Raw genomic sequence first — 19030 nt, 5'->3', positions numbered from 1 at the left:
GCAAGGAAAGATTCCTGGACAGTTTTCAGAGACAGCGTGGCCCTGCTGATACCTTGATTTCAGACTACTAACCTCTAGAATTGTGGGGCAATCGGTTTCTGTTTATTTTTTACTTTTACAATGTTGTGTTGGTTTCTGCCATACAACAACGCAAATCGGCCATAATTATATACATATCTCCTCACTCCACCCCTCTAGATCGTCACAGAGTGCCAGACTGGGTCCCTGTGCTACCCAGCAACTTCCCACCAGTTTACACACCATCGTGCAGGGATTGGAGAAAAGAATAAGGTTGAGGATGGCAGAGCTGCAACAATGTGTATTAATTTCCTAGATGTGAGCTGCCACAAATAAGTACGGTAAACTGTGGGACTTAAAACAACAGAAACTCAAAACAAAGAAGAATGAATTTGAGTTTCTGTTGTTTTAAGTCCCACAGTTTACGGTACTTCGTTGTAGTAGCTCATAACTAGGAAATTAATACACGTTGTTGAAGCTCTGCCATCCTCAACCTTATTCTTTTTGCCAATCCCTCCACATAATCACAAAACAACTGCTACAGTTCCAGGCACTATATTCTGCCACATCCAAAAAAGGACAATTTCTCCTAGAGTGCTATTTTTTTTTTTTTTTAGGAAAAAGAAAAAAAAAAGTTTTCTTTCCCAGGAGGAAAACTTAGCTTTAGGTCTCCAAGAAGACTTATTTTCAGGTCCCATTTATCAGGAATGGTGATATGCCCACACTCTACATGCATGAGTGGCTGAACATGATGTCCACAATGCCAAGTATCTATCATGAGAGGCAGACACTGCTTTCAAAGCAAAAAGGAGAGGAAAACAGTTGCTAGATGGGCATGGGCAGCCAATGCCATCTGCCATAGGACAGAAGAATCAGATGGGTGACGACAGCTATCAAAGTCCCAAGTTTATTCGATGTTCACACTTTCTGTATTTATGTAGACTCCATCATGAAATTTTATGTTAAAGTAACAGCTAGCAGGACTTCCCTGGTGGTCCAGTGGTCAAGAATCCCCTTCCAACGCAGGGGACATGGATTTGATCCCTGGTCTGGGAACTAAGATCCTACATGCCAAAAAACACAACAGCTAGCAAAGGTCTATTTGACCATCTACTGTGAGCCAGGGCGTTATGATGGATTTTGCATGTATTTCCTAATTTTATTTTAACAAATACCTACAAAGTCAGTATAGTTATCTACTGTGTGCCAGGGCATTACGATGGATTTTGCATGTATTTCCTAACTTTATTTTAGCTAACACCTACGAAGTCAGTACAGTTAATGATCCCAGTTAACAGATGAGAAATCTGAGACAGAGAACATAAGGAAATTGTCCAGTGTCACACAACTAGTAAATGAACTTAGGCAATCTGATTGGAAAAATCAATTGATAAAACCTCTGAACATCTATCCTGTGAGATAGAAAAATATGTCCCTTACTAACCAGTTTCTCTTTGGAAGCTTTATGACAAAGTTGAAAATTTTCATCAAATGAAACAAATTCCCTTGGAGATTCTCACAAACAACCTCTAATACAGTTCTGTAAATTCCTTTCTTACATATTTAAAAGTCCATATTCCTCAGAGGAAAACATTTTCAGCAAAATTCAAAAATGGAATATTTAAAAACCAAATACAAATTGTTTTCTTATCAGAGAGGTTTGGTAGTATGGGAAACTCCCTAATTTCAGAGTCTTTGAATCCTAGCTTAATCAGAAAACATATAAATTTTGATCAGTTACAAAACTTCCTCACACCTAATTTTCCTCATCTGTGAAAGGAGTAGTATAAAGACTAATTTGTGAGGCGGTTCAGGGAAGAAATGAGACAAAGTATGTAAGATATCTGGGACTATTCTGTGTTGCAGAGAAGTCACTCAATAATTAGTAGCTCTTATTATTAGTCTGGCTTCCCAGGGAACTCAGTAGTAAATAATCCACCCGCCAATGCAGAGGACGTGGGTTTGATCCCTGGGTCCAGAAGATCCCTTGGAGAAAGAAATGGCAACCCACTCCAGTAGTCTTGCCTGGGAAATCCTATGGGAGGAGCCTGGCAGGTTACAGTCCGTGGGGTCACAAAGAGTTGGACGTGACTTACTGACCAAACAAGAAATGATTAGTCCACATTAGAAAAGACTGTTTCACTCATCAGGCATGGGTACTGTCTTTGAAATTAGCATCATCTGAAGAATTTTTTTTTAATCTACATAATTTAAGCAATGGTGAATCAAACTGAAAAAAAGGGAAAAAAAAAAAAATCCAGGGACTTACCCGGTGATCCAGTGGTTAAGACTCCATGCTTTCACTGCAGGAGGCACGTGTTCATCCTCAGTCTGGGAAAGAAGATCTCACATGCTGCACGGCACGATCAAAAACAAACAAAAATCCAAAAACTGCATTTGCTTTTGCACTGGAACAGCCCCAAGGAAGTATCGTCAGAGCTAAGTACCATATTTAAAGGTAACCAAAGTTAGTGCTTTTTGATATAGCTTTACAGTAATTAATGTTGTCACGTGGCAATAGCCTATGAAAAGTGGCAAGAACTGATCGATTTAGACTTGTATTTTGCAATATGAAAACATTGGGAGGTATGAAGTAGTATTGGAGTTCCTGTTAAAAGTCCCTCTATGGCTTTGGTCATTTGGTCACTTGAAATTCTGCATGTGTCTTAGAAGTATGGTTCTTTTTAAATACAAATTTATTTCTTCTAAATGCATTTAGCATCGACTTCTGTGCAAGATTAATATTTGACCTGGCAACTATAGTTTGTTCATTTGGGAGCTGAGTAGTGCCTAATTCAGAGGATTTTTGTGAGGATTAAATGCATTTATACATACAAATTACTTAAAATAGTGTCTGACACATAGTGACCGTTCCATTCAGTTCAGTTCAGTTGCTCAGTCGTGTCCAATTCTTTGCGACCCCAGCAAAGACCGCAGCACGCCAGGCCTCCCTGTCCATCACCAACTCCCGGAATTTACTCAAACTCATGTCCATCGAGTCATCCCCTTCTCCTCTCACCTTCAATCTTTCCCAAGATCAGGGCCTTTTCAAATGAGTCAGTTCTTCACATCAGGTGGCCAAAGTATTGGAGTTTCAGCTTTAGCATCGGTCCTTCCAATGAATATTCTGAACTGATTTCCTTTAGGATGGACATGTTGGATCTCCTATACATACTACTGGAAAAACCATAGCTTTGACTAGACCATTCCATAAGAATTTGTTATTATCATTGTTACTATTATCTTTGTCATCATTATTAATATTCTATTGAGAAATGAAATCATTTTCATTAGAAAATGATTAGAAATAAGAAGCCCATAATGTTTTCTTTAGAGCAGTCTATGTGAATTACTTCATGATTATAATTTAAATGTACATGAGGAATTATTATCAGCACATATTAAGAAAGGCATAAAACATGAAAAAAGTCTGGATTATTTTGCCTAAGATAGATGGGCAGGATAAAAGAAAAGACATATTGCTTTTTCTCTTTCATTCCATTTTTTAAAATTTATGATTATATCCCAAATCTTCTTGAGGCCAAAGAAAAAATTATTACATTGGGGAGAGAGGAGAAGAGGGTGAGATTCATGGAAAGAGTAACTGGAAATCTACATTACCGTATGTAAAATGGACAGCCAAGGAGAATTTTCTGTATGGCTCAGGAAACTCAAACAGGGGCTCTGTATAAACCTAGAGGGGTAGGGTAGGGAGGGACATGGGCTGCTAAGTCGCTTCAATTGTGTCGGACTCTGTGCGACCCCAGAGATGGCAGCCCACCAGGCTCCACCGTCCCTGGGACTCTCCAGGTAAGAACACTGCAGTGGGTTGCCATCTCCTTTCCGATGCATGAAAGTGAAAAGTGAAAGTGAAGTCACTAAGTCGTGTCTGACTCTTAGCAACCCCATGGACTGCAGCCTATCAGGCTCCTCTGTCCATGGGATTTTCCAGGCAAGAGTACTGGAGTGGGGTGCCATTGCCTTCTCTGAGGGACATGGGAGGGAGGTTCAAAAGAGATGGAATATATGTATACCCATGGCTGATTCATGTTGAGGTTTGACAGAAAGCAACAAAATTCTGTAAAGCAATTATCCTTCAATAAAAAAAATTAAAAACAAACAAACAAAAAAAAGTATTACATGATAAAATGTTAGGGATTTTTGGATAACTTAAAGACATGAAACATATCTCATATTTAGATATATAGATATTCTTTACTATTCTCTCTGTGGTCAGGGGAACTTCCTAGAGGGTTGTAATTAGTTGGACATGAGACCATGGAACATGAGACCAATTTAGAAAAATTGTTTTCTGTCTCCCAATTTAGAAAAATTCATGAGGAAATGAATTATCCTGATCTTTTTTTTATGAAATGGGAAGTGGAAAAGTAAGTGAACAAATTAATAGTTTGATAAATTATTCTACCACACACATGCTCCTTACCAAAAAAGAAAAAAATCTGGTCACTTCAGCACTGTATACAATGCCCCTGATTTTTTAAATCATGTCCTGTTGTTCTTCATTGAGGCTACTTGCAAGTGTACAAAGCGAACTGCTTTTCTTTTTTAAAACTTTGCAATCTTTCTAATAGACTTCCCTTCCAGATGTTTCAGATGCTGTGTCATGACTGTTTTTCTCTCTGAACTTCTTGAAATTTGCTTCTTGAAGCAAACTTCAGACTGTGCTTGGTCTTTCTTTCTCCAGCTATGAGATCAACTAGCAAACACGACAGCTTCTACCCCAAGGCCAATCTCTTTCCTTTCCCTTCATGGTGAGGCCCCAAATATCAGTTCCCTGAGACATTTTATCTTCTTCTCCAGATGAAATTATCTAAAAGACAGTAAAGAATTTGTCAGAAACTCTTCTTTGAGCCAAAGGAGCGTTTTGACAAATGTTACGTGAGGCTCCGTGTGTTTTCCTGGTCAGGGTGTGTTGTTCTTTTCCGCAGCTGGTTCCTCATGCTTACAGTGGGCAGCCACTGTGACACCACCGTTCTTTCTCTCCTTCCGTCATCATGCAGATACACTCTAAAGTCTAATGTGCAGATTTCCACATTGTATACACTCTTGATACACAGAGCTCCAAATCCCAGGTTGAAAGAAGCATTTAAAAAAAATAAGACTCACACTTAAATCACCATATTCCAATCTTGAGCTTTAACTCAGCGAGTCTCAATAATCCTTATAAGATTAGTATTATCTGAGGTAATAATCTTAATTTCATAATTTAATATACATGTATACATGGTCTTATCTTGTTTACCACTTTTTTTTTTAAGAATTGAGAGATACTTGATATTTTTTCCTTTCTTCACTTTATCTCAATGTATTTTCACTCACTGACTCCCTGGTTTGGCGCTATTTAATTGACAGATAAACTAATAGGCCATGAATTCTCAAAGCCCACAGTACATAACAGGCACCTGTAGGATGAATTTAGAGTTGCAGATTCAATGATATCCAACCCCCCTTTCACAATGGAATCCATAGATTTAGAGTAGGGCCCATGAACTGGTATTCTAGGCAATAATTTTGATGCAGACTACCCTTTGAGAGGTCTGTCTAGTCAAGGCTATGATTTTTCCTGTGGTCATGTATGGATGTGAGAGTTGGACTGTGAAGAAAGCTGAGCACCGAAGAATTGATGCTTTTGAACTGTGGTGTTGGAGAAGACCCTTGAGAGTCCCTTGGGCTGCAAGGAGATCCAACCAGTCCATTCTGAAGGAGATCAGTCCTGGGATTTCTTTGGAAGGAATGATGCTAAAGCTGAAACTCCAGTACTTTGGCCACCTCATGCAAAGAGTTGACTCATTGGAAAAGACTCTGATGCTGGGAGGGATTGGGGGCAGGAGGAGAAGGGGACGACAGAGGATGAGATGGCTGGATGGCATCACCCACTCAATGGATAAGAGTTTGAGTGAACTCTGGGAGTTGGTGATGGACCGGGAGGCCTGGCATGCTGCAATTCTTGGGGTCACACAGAGTCAGACACGACTGAGCGACTGAACTGAATTGAACCCTTTGAGAAGTACTATTCCAGACCAAAAAAAAAAAAAATGTTCCTCCTTTACTGAGACAGGCTACATTATCCAAGAGCCTATTATTCCAACATCTTAAGCTATTGTCCAGAAATTCCAATGATTGCCAATACCATCTGTGTAGCCAAATGTTTGACTTCAAGACAGTTTTTCTCTTCTAAAATCTTATGGATAGAAAAATATGTTGAAAATACCACTTAGCATCCATAGCCCCTTTCCCTCCTTTCACTTCCTACCCAACATTTCAGAAAGAATCCTGTTTTCAAATGTCTTTAATCCTGAGATGAGTCAGCAAGAGTGGGAAATGGTTAACCATCTTGATAAAGTTATTCTTCCCTTATAGGATATATGCTTTGGAAAAACAACACATCTCCTAAATTATGAGGATATTTACATTCATCTGCATCTAAATGAATCAGTAGAAAGTTATCAACAGCCATGCCAACTTTTCCATGCCTTCTGTGATCAATGTCAAGCTTTCCTGTTCCCAACAGTGCTTGAAAATCATACTTACTGGATCATGTCTTTTCCAAAAGATCTGAAATCTCTAAGTCAGTGGTACCAAACCAAGTGCAGTTTGGACCCAGGGTACATTGGCGATATCTGGAGACATTTGTAATTGTTACGAACAGAGCTGGGATGCTACTAGCACCTGATACGTGGAGGCCAGGATGTTGCTAAATACTTGACAATGCACAAAGAATAAATATAAGTTGCACTGATACTGTGAAACTCTGCTATACAAAACAAGCCTCACACTTGCCATGAATACACAATAACTATCATATGCTCTTTAAAAATTTTTATTATTAAGTGTATATATCCCATTAGATCAGAGTCGGACACGACTGAGTGACTTGACCTTCACTTTTCACTTTCGTGCATTGGAGAAGGCAATGGCAACCCACTCCAGTGTTCTTGCCTGGAGAATCCCAGGGACGGGGGAGCCTGGTGGGCTGCCGTGTATGGGGTCACACAGAGTCAGACACAACTGAAGCGACTTAGCAGCAGCAGCAGATCAGTATTATAGCTTCTCAAATTTTGTTCTTACATCAACTGAAAAAAAAAAAAAAAAATTCACAACCTAATTATGTTTTACTCAATGGACTCACTGAGGACGGAAGCCCAGAAGACAGCCTTTGAGGGGCTGCTCCAAAGAGGTAAGGGAGGAGCCAGGATATACAAGAGTTCAAACAAACAAAAAGTCACATAGTTGAACATCAAAGATTGCTGCTAATTAATGAAAACCAGACATCTCAAATTAATGAACTTAGTACTTTTCTATATACAGGAAGATGCAAGAGTCTGGGCTCCTTGAAATCATTTCTTTGATCTGCACCCTAGCTTCCTGGGGCCAGTATCCTGGCTCCTTCCTCCCCAGTCCCCTGGGCTGCACAGTGCGGGAATGGCAGCAGTGACTGATGTCTTGATGGCCTGCACATCCTTGTTTACTCATGTGGCAGGCAGCGTTTTTTAAACTATGCTCCAACTCAGCTTTTGGCTTTCTGATAGAATCTTTAATTCCACACATACTTCTTTTTTTTTTTACTTTTCTGTATTAGAAACAGTATCATGGACATTTGTGTTTCTGTAGTTCGGCAACTCTTCCTTTGGAAGAACAGTATCTCACCCGCTCTGTTTCTGTGATTTTTAGTGAATCTGCTGTTCATGAGTTCCCTTCTCTCCTGAACACACGGTGACCAGGGGGCCCAAAGCTAGGCCAATCTGTCTTCTCCGTTGGGAATGACACACTTATGCGCTCGTGTGAAGGCACACAAGAGCACGAGACAGTTGTAAGGGCTTCATCCAGCGGCAGCGTTCATCAGTCACACGCTGCTGGTGCTACAAGCTGCACCGATTCCTCTCTCTGGGAACTCTGCAGAATCTGCCCACTAACTGTTCTCCTCATTTAAAATCTTTAGAGACCTATGCCTGCAAATAGCCAAGGAACCTACAGCGAAATGGAGCCAGACCCTGTGGTTCTTCCCCCACCATGTCATCAGCCTGCCTTTTGTCTGTAGAAAAACATGAGCCAAAGAATACGTTTAATCCGAGAAGTGAGAACATGCAGAAGCCAAGAAAAGCAGTCAAACAAGAAAAAAACAATAACAGTTTGGTCATTAAGAAAAGTCAAGGGCTTTCAGTACCCCTTCCAGGATCATAGATAATATTCTGAGCTATATTTCTGAGCTGTTTTGTAGATACTGAAACCCTCACCAAGTGGAAGAAATTAACTACATGATGACCAGACCATAATATAAGCTGCAACAATTCTGAGAACAGGCCTCAAAGAAATGGAAACAAACCAGCCCTGGACTTGAAGATTAACTGTACTAAAAACAACTAAGATGATGCTGGTCAGACTGCTGCTTGAGCAATTTCAAGTCACTATCAGAGCTGACTGTGCTGTCTCTGCATGCAGCCCCCTCCCTCCACCTATACACCCTAAAATCCCACTTAAAAGCTCTTGCCCGCTGCTTGTTGGGAGGAGGAACACCGCCTTTGGACAGGCATCTGCCCCTTTATTGATTTTAGAGCTAGGAGCAGCCAGACCCCACTGTCAGCAACAACAGGATACACTTTTCTTTATCACTGATGTGCTGATACAAAGAAGAAATATTCTCCCAGTTGCTTCACCTCCTCTTTTGGAAAGAAATCGACTTGAATTAGTTCACAGTTAGAGCTTACCTCTGGTAAGGAGAAAAACTTAGTATTCATCCCTCAAAGCTCTGAAGTCTTAGCCTCATCGTCCACCCAGGGGAGTATTTCAGAGGAGCTGCTCAAAGGCGGTCTGCCTTCCAAGGGCATCAGCAACACCTGTGGCTTGTTGGAAATGTAAATCAGGCGTCGATCTGGGCTGCAGTGGTTCAGATTTAGTAGGTCTGGGATGGGGCCCAAGAATTTGCTTTTCTAACAAGTTCCATGGTGATGCTACCATTCTTCAGACCACATTAGAGCAGAACAAGGAGACCCTGTCACTTTTTTCTGCTTTTAACCTTTATCTTACCTGACATAAAGCTCAGCTGCTTTTGGTTGCAAATAACAGAAACTGGCTTAAATAACAAAGGGAATTTATTTCCTCATGCAGATTGAGTTTAGAGGTTTGAGGGCTTCAGCTGTAGCCCAATTATGTTGCCAGCTATCTGCTTCTTTCCAAGTAAATGACCTCTTTTTGAATATAACTGAAAACTCTAGAGCTGCCAGGTGTGAACATACTTACCAACTAATCACCACTCCTCAGATTTATCTTTAATCTGTGCATTTTTAGCACATTTTAGGGGCTTAATAAAAAGTAAATGTTAATCTCTGTCATTCCTCTTCCTTTGAGGATGTCTGTTAATAATTTCAGGGCTTCCCTGAGGTTTCTTTCAGTGGTAAAGTCTGCCAATGTAGGAAAGGCAGGCTCAATCCCTGAGTCAAAAAGATGTCCTGAAGAAGTAAATGGATACCCACTCCAGTATTCTTGCCTGGAGAACCCCATGGACAGAGGAGCTTCTCAGTCTATAGTCCACAGGGTTGCAAAAGAATCGGACATGACTTAGAGACATAATAACAACAACGTCTGTTATTTCTACCCAAAACAATTTCTTTTTTCCATTTCCACATCCTTTTGCCATACCAGAGGAGCTCCCATGTGCTAGGTAGAGAGTGGAGAACAGACATGGTTCTTCTTTGAAGAGCATTACTGTCCAGCTCAGATGACTCTCTAAGTTTTCTTCGTGTGTATGTGTTAGTTGCTTAGTCGTGTCCATCTCTTTGCAACCCCATGGACTGTAGCCCACCAGGCTCCTCTGTCCGTGGAATTCTCCAGGCAAGAATACTGAAGTGGGTTACCATTCCCTTCTCCAGGGGATCTTCCCATCCCAGGGATTGAACCCAGGTCTCCTGAATTCAGGCTGATTCTTCACCATCTGTGCTATCAGTGAAGACCAAGTTTTCTTTACCTACTCCCCAAACCAACTTAGGAATCCTTGCTTCTCCAATCTTTCCTCTTACACACTGTATCACATTATACTGGGTATATATAATAAATGCTGTGTATATAGAAAAATATGAATAAATATAAAGAAGGCTCAATGACATAGAATTGTTACCTGAATGTTGGGTTTGCCTTTTGGTGGTATTGCCAAAAGACAGAAAAGCCAAATTGCAGAAGGTCTTTTTTACTCACTGCAAGTGAGGCGAACACTAGGGATCTTTCCCAGAGCAGTGTTTTCTCTGAACAGCAAAAGTGGGAAAGTTTAAGCTATTGGTACATGCATATTCATGAAGGGGCCTGGATGGTAGGCAGAGTCCAAGCTTCAGTTGATTGAAGTCAAGAGGGTCAGAAAAGGTCAACATTCCTTTCGATTCCAGTTGATCTAGTTGTTGGCATTTCGATTCTGCAAAATGGCTCAAGACCGTGCTTTAGGCTAGTCTTTACCATCAAAAGAGAACTGAGAGTCTTTGCGACAGATCTAATATTTTTGCTCTTGTTATTTCTCTTGTCCGTTAACAGTCCGTTGTTTATGCATTCTTTTGTTCCCTTAAGACCGTTTATCACTGAGACCTGTTCAAGACAAAGCATTATGGCCAGGCTGAGACCACCAAGGGCTTGGGCCCAAAACAGCTTCTCTTATGTCAAGAAAGCCATGCCTGGTTCTCTTTCTCCAGGGATGACCCCTGCCCCACAAATCTACTTACAGAAAGAGGTAAGTGGAGGAAAATGACAATGTGGCCATAAAGGTTTTTGTAACTTAGATCAGGATTTGTTCAGCTGATACTTAGTAGACACTCTCATTTTCAACTAAGAAACACACAAGGGTGATAAAGATTGGGAAAACATAAAAATCCCATAAAAGAAATCATACTATGTTTTATTAAATCAAAATCTTAAAATATCTCACAGTTACTTGAGAAATCAATAATGTTGCAAAGTATTCTTTTTTTAATAATACTCTTCTGCCTTGGGATAGTTGACTATATTAACCGTTATTTCTCCATGTAAGCAAAAAGAAAACAGAAAGCCATAAGGTCCTGCATTGGACACGTCTTCAGTTGAATATAAATCCTCGGAAGAGCACAGAGCTGATTTATAACTCCCGCTTTCCTGGCTGTCTTTTCTTCTTCCATCCAGCCTGGTAAAGCCCCGTCAAAGAAAACGAGTGACTGGAACCCTGTGTTGATTCCGTGTCTACTTTATCTGGAGGCCTTCATGTTCTTCTCTTGTGCGCGTCCAACAGTCAGCTCTCAAGGTAAAGGAGAGTGTGAGAACACACGGCTGAGCAAATGGGAAATAAAACTAGGGAAGTTTTTGGAGAAAGGGCAGAAAAGGAGAAGCTGTCTCCCGCCCCCACCGCACCTTGCCTTTAGATTTCCCCTTTCTGTCCTCCTCTCCTCTCAACTCATCAACTCAGGCGCTAGCGTAGATGAGTGGTAATGGCTGCATTGTAACACGTTGCTGTTAATGGTAATGATGGAGAGTGTGTCTGGTGACTTGGACAAGGGCCAAGAAATTGCCAAGACCGTACACTGAGAAACAAGGCCCGTCCTTCTGCTGTCTGGGTCACTCACACTGCGCAGATGGGCAAACCACACGTAACTCAAAGCGGTGAGACACCTGCTGGGCTATTTATCAGGAGAGGCTCAGAGTTGTGTGCGACCAGAAGTTCTCCCAATGTGGGGTTCCTAAGAAAACAGGGCACACAATAACAAATTAAAATTGTGTAACCAAGTGTTTAGAAAATGGCAAAAGAAACCCGGAAAATGACACATGTAGAAGTAATGACAGATACTACAGCCATCACAAAACCTAGAAAAATAGCATAATATTCTTATTAATAGACTGTCTCTTCCACCATGATAATGCTTTTTTCCCTCCATACGTATGTCCTATTACTGGTGCCTTATATGGAGCACTTTTATATAGCAAATAACTCTGGTCCTCTAGGTTCTGGAGCTTAAAAAGGCAATAAGCAACTCATGTGGTTAAAATGTATTAGGACTGTGCATTTAACAAGGCATATCAACATGTTAATAGTGTACCTAGGGAGCTTTCCTAGTGGTTCAGTGGTGAAGAATCTGCCTTGCAATGCAGGAGACTTGGGTTCAGTCCAGGTAGGGGAAGTAAGGTCCCACATACCTCAGAGGAACTAAGCCTGTGTGTTGCAACCACTGAGTCCACGTGCCACAACTAGAGAGTCCACACACCACAATGAAAGATCCTGCCTGATGCAACGAGGACCTGAGGCAGTCAAATAAATAATAGGAAATAAATAAAAATTTAAAAATAAAATTCATTATGGAAGAAAAAAAATAATGTTCCTAGAAGATGACTTGGAAGTGGCCTGCTACAGACTGGATGTTTATGTCTCCCCAAGTTCATATGTTAAATTCTAGCTCCCAATATAATGGTGTTAGGATGTGGCGCCTTTGGAAGATCACTGGGTCGTCAGGGGAGAGCCTGCATGAATGGAATCCGTAACATTATAAAAGAGACCCCAGAGAGTCTCCTTCCCCCTGCCGCAGGTAGAAACACTGTGAAAAGACAGCTGTGAACCAGGAGGCAGGCTTTAGCAGACATCAGACCTGCGGGCACCTTAGGCTCAGGCTGTTGAGCATCCAGAGCTAGGAGGAATTTCTATTATTTATAAGCCACCCAGTCGACGGTATTTTGTCACAGCAGCCTGAACAGGCTAAGACAGGGCCCAAGCAGGTAAATCCATCTCCTGTGCTAAGTGTACTCGGCTAGGAACTTGACAGTTAAAATTCAGCGATGATGTTGAGATCCTACACTAGCAAAACTGGAGACATTTATGAGGAACATGGCAATGTGGAACGGATTCTTGGTACTTACCTACTTTCATCTTAGAATTCTGATCTTTCTGAATGAATTGCATATTCAAAAAAAAGTGAATCATTTTAAAGTGAAAATTACAAAAAGAAACCTATAAGACATAGTTCTAGTCTTACCTTTGATTTTTTTTGTTGTTCAGTTGCTCAGTCATGTCCAATTCTTGGTGACCCCATGGATTCCTGCACGCCAGGCTTCCCTGTCCTTCACTATCTCCTGGAGTTTCCTCAAACTCATATCCATTGAGTCAATGGTCCCATCCAACCATCTCATCCTCTGTCGCCCTCTTCTCCCCTGCCCTCAATCTTTCCCAGCATCAGGGTCTTTTCCAATGAGTCAGCTCTTCGCATGAGGTGGCCAAAGTGCTGGAACTTCAGCTTCAGCATCAGTCCTTCCAATGAATATTCAGGGTTGATTTCCTTTAGGATGCACTGGTTTGATCTCCTTGCTGTCCAAGGGATTCTCAAGAGTCTTTTCTAACAACACAGTTCAAAAGCATCAGCCTTCTTTAGTACTCAGCCTTCTTTATGGTCCAGTTCTGACATCTGTACATGACTACTGGAAAAACCATAGCTTTGACTTGATAAGGTTGATAAGCTTCTTCAAATTATGCTGGAAGGTGGAAGAAAAGGAAAAAAAAAAAAACCTGAAATGTTTGATAACTATCAGGAATCTAACAGGGACCTCAACTACAGTTTCTGTGAAAATACCAGGGCATCTCAACTCATGCTTAGTTCTGAGCTGAAGGAAAGAGGTGAGAACAAGCAGGATAGAAAGGTGGTCAAGAGGGGCCACTGTGGCCTCAGGAGACCAGTCCATTCACAAAAGTCCATTTATAAGGCCTTGTTTAGAGGGAGAGTAAAGACCCAGGCACGCCCCCTGGTGCCAAGCAGGAGCTCTGCAACTGGAAGGTCACGGGAGGCCCAGCTGAATCAGCAGGACCAAGGAAACTGGAGGAGGAGTCTGCCTCCCAGAAGACTCTTAAAGTGCCCTGGCTTGCCCCCTGGGCAAGAATAAGTGGCCCACCAAAGACAGATTCTGTACTCAACAGGAGATAGCATTCAGACATGGATGTGTGACAGGCTTCCTCAACACTCTAGTATGAGCTCCTGATCCACATAAACAAACAATTGTCCTTTTAAGCCACTACCTGTAGAACAGTTTCTTACACAGCATAGTAAACAGAACACTCTTCTCCGTTGATTTATTTCTAAATCAAGGCACTAGGTGGGCCCTTTGAACATAAACGATTTTTAACATGTTTTTAGGTGAGTACATTGAGAAGCAGTATAACCCTCAAAGACCAGCAGATGCTCTATCTTCAGAAAGGAGAATGAATCCCAGAGGTGTCACTTGTGGTAAAGAAGCCCCCTGCCAATGCAGGAGATGTAAGAGACGCAGGTTCCATCCCTGGGTTGGGAAGATCCTCTGGAGGAGGGCATGGCAACCCACTCCAGTATTCTTGCCTGGAGAATCCTGTGGAAGGAGGAGCTTGGTGGGCTGCAGCCCCTAGGGGCGCACAGACCTGCTGTGTACCAGTGCATTTCAAGAACGCCAAACTCCCACCACCGCCTCTGCAGCCTGGCTGTGTTCTACTCTCTTTCTTTCTTTTGTACACACTCTTCCTTTCACCAGGGGTATCTCCCCTGAATCTCACTCCTTCCATCATATTCCTCCCCTCCATCATCACCTTCTTCCTTATCCAACTCCCTACGGTATAAATGAGCCTCTTCTGACTGCACAGCCCCCTGCTTCTGCATTGTGAATGAGCATCACATTACACAGTAACTGCCTTTTTTCGTGTTTCTCTCGTATGATTATGAAATCATGAAAGACTTCCAATTCAAAATGAAACCGGATGATACGAAATGGAAAATCTTATACACGTGCCCTCAGAAGAATGGAATTTAAGAAGTGAGACTGATTTCTATACATGCCTGCTGTACTAAAAACTAAGACTTACCTCCAGACCAATGAATATTTGCTAAGAATCTCTCCCATCCTCAAACTGGTGAACTTCCTGCCTGGACTCTCGCTGGACTTCTCCTTCTTCCCACTTTCCCCCATAAATTCAGCCTTCCCTGATCCCCATGGACTCACCTGTAACTTGCTACAGCACGTTTTCTGTTTTGTTTTTTTTTAACTTTATCTTCCTTATTGCAAGTGGATTCAGGTCTCCTGGCTAGATATTCTGCAGAAAAGTCCAATCATAATTAGCACATGTTTTCTGAATTGCAATTCATCTGCTATTTCCAAACAAACTCAATTTCTGGTAATTGGAACTTGTTCCAGTTTACTTCTTTATTTAGACTGACAAAATCCCAAAGGTGTGGAAAAATTCTTGGTCAATTGTACTTCTAAAGCTCTAATATGCACACATATTTTGGTGTATAGTAAGTGCTCATTATTTTCTCATTAAAAGGATAAATGAACTGTAACATGCCCTTTATGCAGGATTCAGTTAAGGGACTCTTTAACCCAATTTAGTTTTTCTTAGTATGTGCTGGCCAAATGGACCTGAATCTTCATTCTATTCTCAGAGAAGAGCAGGACCCATTCTATAAACCAATATGAAGATTTCAGCTGATAAAAGCCACTGGGTATATTGATCTGGTCATATAAAGCCACTGGTCATATTGATTTGGCCCCTTATATCCTATGATTCTCCAATATAAAGGGAAACTCTACATTCTATTGGAGCTCACCCTTCATTATCCCTGGAAGGGACTGGTTCCAGGACCTCTACTGATAACAAAATTCACGGATGCTTAAGGCCCTTATATAAAATAGCATAGTACCATGAAGACAGCTCTCCAAATCTGTGGATGCAAAACTTGCAGATAGGTGACCACCTGGACAACTTGAGAAAGATCTGAGCTCTCTCTCCTTTGTGTAGCTCTTAGATTAAGCCTGGGCCAGTATGGGCCACGCCCCTGCCCTGGTACCATAATTTAGATCTTTTGGTAGCTGTGGTAAAGGGAAAGTTCTAGCCCTACAAAGGCAATGAAAACACCAAGCTGACCTTGCAGGAGGCCAGGGAAGGGAGTTCAGTGGCCTGAGGTAGGGTGAAATATCACCTGGCCGAATACTATTTCTGCCACATACCTCCTGTGAAATGTGGGAAAAATAGTAATAACAACACCACAAAAGTATTTTTGACATTAATGAGCTGATGAATGGTAAAATGTTAATCTCCTTACAAATGTCAATTATTCTTGCAAGCAAAAGGTAGGTAAAACATAATAAAATCTTAGCAAAAGATGGAGTACTATCTCTACCAATACAGAAAATAAATGACTCTACCGTTTCCCAGCGGTCATGGGCAAGTCACATGATCTCTTTGTTCAGATATGAGATGGAGTCAAAAGTTGCATTTACCTGCAATGTTAATACATGTAAAATGCTTAACCTAGCACCTGACGTAGACTAAATTATCATCATAAATTAACAAAACACAATGTATACCCTTAAATGCACTTGGAAGTTTAAGCAAGGGAAAACTTACATATATATAGTTGTTTTTATTTAGTTGCTAAGTCATGTCCAATTCTTTTGCACCCTTTGGACTGTAGCCTGCCAGGCTCTTCTGTCCATAGGATTTCCCAGGTAAGAATACTGGAGTGGGTTGCCATTTCCTTCTCCAGGGGATTTTCCCAACCCAACCCAGGGATCAAACCCTGTCTCCTGAATTGACAGGCAGATGCTTTTCCACTGAGCCACCATGGAAGCCATGTATATACATATAGTTTGTTTCATTTAGTTTTGGGTTTGGAAGAATTAGAGGAGGCTTCACAATGTATGTTGTCTATGCTTTGAAATATAGGTATTATTTTGACATAGAGAAGGGTCTCAGAATCTGCCTCTAACGCAGAGAAGGAAAGAGGTATATTTTGCCAACTAGCTGTCTTTCTCAAAAAGTTAGATGACATTCTTTCACTGTATAATATGGTAGGGAAATGATAATGCAGGGAGGTGGGGGAGTGGAAGTAATCTTAGGATCTCAAGTCTGTCTAGCCCTTAGCATTTCACAAAAGGGGACCCTCAGAGGCAATGTAGAAACTGGACCTAGAGCCGTTGTTCTGGGGGAATTTCAAATAGAGGATCAAAATGCAACGTTAAAATTGGTCAGTGTATCATCCATTCTGCTCTGAATACTTGGAAATATGATAATTAACTTTTTCTAAGGGTTAGACAGACACAAAACACACACACAGAATTTTTACCTGCTCATCAACGTAGGAATCCCACTCAGATTTTCTTACTCCATCCACACAGCCTCCCTCAGGCAATTTCACCTCCTCCCAGAACAAGACCTAGCTTATAGAAGTGCAGTCCAAACAAATACTTTAAAAAAAGAAAAGGCAAGAGAAATGTTCTTGTATGTCCCTGTGGGCCTAACCAGAATTAAAACAGCAGATAATTCTTTTGCCTGTGAATTAGAATGCAATAGGAAAAGGGAAAAGAAAGCCAGAAAAGGAAATTGCTGGCTTCTCTGAGCCATTTTGGAGGGCAGGACTCCAGGGCAGCAGAGATCAAGGTAGATGCTCTTGCCCTGCTAACCTGTGAGCTTTAGGACTTACTGGCTAGAAGAAGCTGTGGGTGAGGCGTTTGCTAGACAAGATTTCTCAGAAAAGTGATTCCTCAAGCCTTCAGGTTCTTGGAGGTCACATGAGAGGTCGTTTCCTGGTATCCAATCTGAGGACAGCTGCCACCCCACCCCCACCACCCACTGCCACCTCACTATATTTCCTCTGCTCTGGGCCTTTATTGCCAAAGAAAGAATTTTCACTCTCATTAAAAGAAATCAACACACAAAGACAGCACCCTCCCAAACACCAAGTTTACTTTAATACAGGGCTAGAGGGGGACACATCCCTTTGAAAGTCAGAACAGACCTCACTGGAAAAAAGTATTCCTCTGAGTTCTACCTCTGGCTTTCTGTGCTGGTTCAGTTTAAATCCTCTGTTATCCTGTTGTAGAAAGCTCACTCTTACAAGTTTCTCTAATTTTCTGCAAAGCTGCAAATAATTGTTATTTTAAGTCCTCCTGGTCCACGGAATCTAAATATACAAATGAAAAGACCGTTAGGGATTACCTGAGGTTGTTCAGCCCCTTCTGATATGACCAGAGGCTTGACTTCCCCAAGCAGCTGAACTCAGAGAGACCTTCAGAGAAAGATGCTGTGACCCTCTCTGGACTGACGTCAGGGCTCCAGACCTCCAAACCCAACTCTTTGAGCTCTATGATAAAGCCTTCTTGTGTTCCTGACTCCTTGTATTAAGGCTTCTCTTGTGCCTGCCTACATCCAGCCAGAGGGCTGAGAGCATCTAAAACTTATCTTGGATTTCAATATCAATATTCACTTTTTCATGAAAGAAGATTTGTGCCTTACTTGGAGGATTTTAGACACTTCCCATGAATGTGATTAGAAAGAGGGGTTTAAGAAAAAGCCTCAAAATTTCATTAGGAAAGCATTTACTCACTTGGTGCAAACATAAAGCAGAACGTGGATGAGATTGAGAAATGAAGTATTTGTTATCAGATCAATAAGCAAGGAGGTCACAGTCATCAGGGATTCCAGCTCCGCTGGGCACTCAGAAAGGATAACAGTACCTATGATCAGGCTGCAGCCACTCCCTACCAGGAGCCCTGAAAAACTCAGGATGTGAAAAATCACTGGATACTCACCCCAGCTGAGATGATGAAAGCAATGATTTCAGGGAGCAGACTCCTGCATCTTCTAACACATAAAAAAGTGCTAAACTCCTTAACTTGAGATATCTAGGTTTCTTTAATTCACAACAATCTCTTGATGTTCAGGCTACCAGTCCTTTGTTACTAACTTCTGGCTCAGACGGTAAAGCGTTTGCCTACAATGCGGGAGACTTGGGTTCGATCCCTGAGTCAGGAAGATACCCTGGAGGAGGAAATGGCAACCCACTCCAGTACTCTTGCCTGGAAAATCGCATGGACGGAGAATCCTGTTAGGCTACAGTCCATGGGGGCACAAAGAGTCAGACGCCACTTCACTTCACTTCTTCTGTATAACCTGACCCCTTACTTCCCACCCGCCGTTCCTCGGAGCAATTCTCTCGGGATTGCTTGAGATACTGTCTGTTGGCCTTGAAGTCCTAAAAATTCC

General features: G+C 41.6%; 1 long non-coding RNA gene across 1 annotated transcript; it reads right to left on the bottom strand.

Annotated features, from left to right (window-relative positions):
* Nucleotides 1–13414: 13414 nt before the first annotated feature.
* On the bottom strand, nucleotides 13415–18779 carry LOC104993806. Its single transcript, XR_825878.1, has 5 exons — nucleotides 18577–18779; nucleotides 17112–17232; nucleotides 16192–16266; nucleotides 14989–15079; nucleotides 13415–13500 (listed from the first exon to the last, which is right to left on the bottom strand). It is a non-coding gene; the product is annotated as an uncharacterized LOC104993806 (long non-coding RNA).
* Nucleotides 18780–19030: the final 251 nt, after the last annotated feature.

The sequence above is a fragment of the Bison bison genome, unplaced genomic scaffold (genome assembly GCF_000754665.1).
Source record: "Bison bison bison isolate TAMUID 2011002044 unplaced genomic scaffold, Bison_UMD1.0 scf7180017864245, whole genome shotgun sequence".
Lineage (NCBI taxonomy): Eukaryota > Metazoa > Chordata > Mammalia > Artiodactyla > Bovidae > Bison > Bison bison.
Note: the sequence above shows the minus strand (reverse complement) of the source record. Positions and strands in the feature narration are given on the sequence as shown.